We start from the raw sequence: 4,207 nt of genomic DNA on the forward strand, positions 1-4,207 counted from the left end.
TTTATATTATTTTCCAGTGTCAAGGCCTCAGTGTGTCATCTTTCACAGCACCTTAAAATGTTTCTAATTAGAAACTGATATGCACACCTTATTATAATATAAATATTGTATATAGCATATTTTGCAATACTGTGTATTTTGCTGACATGCAGTGAGCCTATTTGTGTCATTTAGCATGATACCATTATCCATGATACCAGGTAGTGAGCTTCCATTTTATGTTTTATGACATTGCAGTTCAGTCTAAAGGATAAACCTGTTAACAACAAATGGGAGCTAATGTACACCTGTAAGATTAAGACTACTATATTTGAGTCATTTTTACTGGTGTGTATTCTTTTTCACTTGAATTTTGACTTTGACCTTGTCACATACTTTACAAAGACTGTTTTTAAGAAGTGTGTCTCAATTTTTTCATCGTCGCTGCGTTCTGTAAAGTATTCTCAGTAGTACTGAGTACACATTCCATGTCAGTTGGCGCTTTCTCCGACACTGATGTTTAACCACAGGGAAAGACATTCAATCTTGTACTAACACAGAGCCACAATTTACAGCTTACCAAAGCAGTCTATTTGCCATACTGACAGTTATTCAGAAGAACAGGGCCCCATTTAAAGCTGTCATTAGGCCAAGCAATTGTGCAGAAAATCAAACTCACCTAAAATCTAAAACCCTGTTTACTGTACGTTTATCAAGTTTCTTGATCATGATGTACTTCATGAACCTGAGCTAATCCCTTGCACTGAGTCGAGACCTGTTCTATGAAATACTAGGCAAGCTCTCTACTCAAGTACAGTCATGGGCTAAGAATTGTTCATATAAACAACACACCTTTTATATTTACAGACGATCAGATTTCTGTATTACAAAGAACTCTTGGCTCAGCTGTGGGTAAATCATATTACATGAAAGTGGTCTTTTGTATATATACTGAAATATATAACAGGCATTGTGTGCCTTTACATACAGTTAAACATGGGATATACATACTTTTTGCAAAGAAAACATCCTGATTGTAGCTGTGGCATGTAAGCTTGTTAAACTAAAGCAGCAAAAAGCAATTCTGCGAATGATGGTGCTTCACAAGAAAGAGTTTAAATCATGTTTTGCTGTGGTGTTTTGCATTCATTTGTATGGGAACCACCTGCTTTTTTTGTGCTCTAATTACATCCGAAGACCATGTACCACCATGTGAATTTTTTACAGCTATTTACTTGGGAGATTTTATCAAAGGTAAATTATCAAATTCATTATGAGATGAATTATCAAAGGTGACAGAATCCAAATCAAGCCAACAGCAAATAAAAATACTACTAATCTGAGACGAACAAATTAACAAATTAGAGCGAATATATGCACCTAATATGATGTTGTTTCTTGCTAGTGATTCTTCATTTAAAAAGATGATTATTAAAAAGTGGTCACTATTTGCTAAAGCAGACCTGGGCAAACTATGGCCCTCGGGCCACATCCGGCCCTTTGTATGTCCCTGTCTGGCCCGCGTGAGGCCAATCATAAATTATAGGATGCACCGAAAATTCGGCCACTGAAAAATTTCGCCCAAAATACCTAAATCACAGAAACAATACGGCCGAAAGACAATTGTAATGACGCATTTAAAAAGCACATCCAGCACACGGTTATCTGGTCAAGAGCCAACATGTCTGCGGTGTGGACTTATTTCAGTATCTCGGAGAAATACCCACGGGTAGCGATTTGCAAAACATGCAATGCTGAAATTTTAAGAGGGGGTGTATCTGCAAAGAGTTTCTCCACGTTGTGTTTAATTTATCACCTGAAATCCAAACATTCCAATTGCCATTCTAAATATGAGAAGAATGCAGCACAGAAAAGAAGTCAATCCAAGCAGCATGTCCAGTCCGTCTGTAGCGGACGGTTTTGAAAAGGCAAGAAAGTTTTCCAGTGATGGTGCCAGTGATTTCAATGCCCTTATTCAAGCCTAGAACAGACTGGATTATTCTCACTGAAGAGATAAAACGAGGTGGAACACATTATTATTATTATTTTATTAATTATTATTCTGTTATTGTTTGTTGTATTGCTGTATTTCTATACACCTTTTAAGTTGTTTGTTGTTTTTCATTTTTTGTGGAGATTAACAAGTTAAAAATAAATTGCACTGATTCAATAATTGTTTTTGTTTTCTTATTTGACCTATACACCACAATTTCACATTGCCTAATATAAATATTTACAGAATGGTTTTATTTTTCCGATTATCAGTACCAGCTATTCAAAATATATAATTTAGTGCATTTTACAATGGAAGAAATTTAAGCAGAATTAAGTTCAAGTTATCGTTGGTGTGGCCCTCTGACACAATTCAGGTTTCTCATGTGGCCCATTGTAAAAATTAATTGCCCACACCTGTGCTAAAGGACTGAATAGTGAATATAAGCTAGTAACCACCAGTTTTCCTAGTATTATTGTATTAACAGGGGGATATTCATTTTTTCTTATATCCCATATTTGACTGAACTCATCCTTTAAACATACTAAACATGCAGATAGGATCACACACTTAGGGAACACTTAAATCATGTAGTAAAAGCTTATCCTGCTACAGTAGTTATTGTTTGTTTCATGAGGTGAAATCTTAAAGTACTAATTCAGTCAAAAAGAAAACAAACAAATAAAGAACCTAAAATTAATGTTCTACATTGAGTGCAGCTTTAAGTGTTAGATCCATCAGTTATAATAATAGTTCTGTAATTCTAGTCAGCTTACATGATTTAATGTGCCAGAGTTTCATACAAATATGACCAGACCAATCCTTAAAATGTAAAAAACAACAACATATTCACAAATGTTATCAATGATCCTAAACCTAGTGCATGAATGAACTAAAAAGAGTTAGAAACAAAAAGACCTTGTGTACATTCTGATATTTTACTTACTAATGGTAAGTTTCAGAAACTCCATCGTCCATTCCATCAAATAATTTAATTTAGATTTAAACATGGAGAAAAGCCTCAAGTTAGGAATTTCCTGCAGACTTGTGGAAAAACAAGCAGCAGAAAGCATGGCCTGTACTTCATGCTGGATATCTGTAGCTAATTTGATTTTGCCTGAGTCTAACCGATGTACGGATACAGCCTTGGTCTAATTAAAATCATACATGCTTTATATTACACATATGTTTTTTGTATTTTGAGGTTTTACATAGATTTGGACCCATATGTAAGTCTCTTTTGTGAAATTTCATACATTATAATCAATACTTGCTTTGCTGAGAAAAATGGATGGTACAGTTGCCTATAATTCTCAGAAAAGTCAGTTACATCTTAAACCCAAATCAGGTCTTCCAACTTTCATGTTTGTATCTTAAAATATCATTAAATATCTTTCAATTAACATGCTTCACACTTGCAAACAAGTAACAAGTCAAGCTGAATAGAATTTCAGGTTTAAAATTTTTTGATTGAACACATTCATAGTAAATGAAATTGTAACCATTTAAAGACAAAAGATTGCCATAATCAACCACTGCCATAATGTAAAGTCAACTGGAATCAGGAAGTTTAATGTAAACTGCTATAAATACAGATTAAAGTATTGTACTGATTGTGCTGTTGATGCTGACATATTTAGCCATAGTTACTGTATGTGAGCCAAGGCCCACAGTGTTCAGTCAAGTCTTCCAACTGGTCAGGTCAGATTCTCAGAGTCGATCCAGCAGAGTATCATGGCCTTCTGCACTCTCACAGACATGAGCTCAAGGTCTGTGACTTATTTAGCCACCTGTAGTTCTTGTGATTAGATTTATACTGTTATTTTGTACTCGTAGACCCAAGACTTTATGTCCAAAATGTCTAAAACTTTTTTGATGTAAATGGAGACCAGTTGAATGCAGTAATTTATTGTGAATAATTAATTTCTTTATTATTATCATGTAATCCAGTACTGGTAATTTCATGGGTGATCTAAAAAATAAAACCAGACCCATTCTGCGTTTTGAAGCTGGTTTGTGAAGAATTTGTTCTACAGGACCATGAGCTTAAATTGAAAACAAACTCATTGTGGGAATTTTTAATGAAAATTGGAGGTACAGTTTTCTCTGGAACTGAAATAGTTTCTCTTTTGCCTATAGTAATGTGGTAGCATTTAGATTTTTGGTTTCATCCAAAAGTGAAAGTGGATCATTCTGACTCCAAAAGCAAAGCAAATATTCATTCATTCATTTTCT

The sequence above is a fragment of the Tachysurus vachellii genome, chromosome 4, assembly GCF_030014155.1.
Source record: "Tachysurus vachellii isolate PV-2020 chromosome 4, HZAU_Pvac_v1, whole genome shotgun sequence".
Lineage (NCBI taxonomy): Eukaryota > Metazoa > Chordata > Actinopteri > Siluriformes > Bagridae > Tachysurus > Tachysurus vachellii.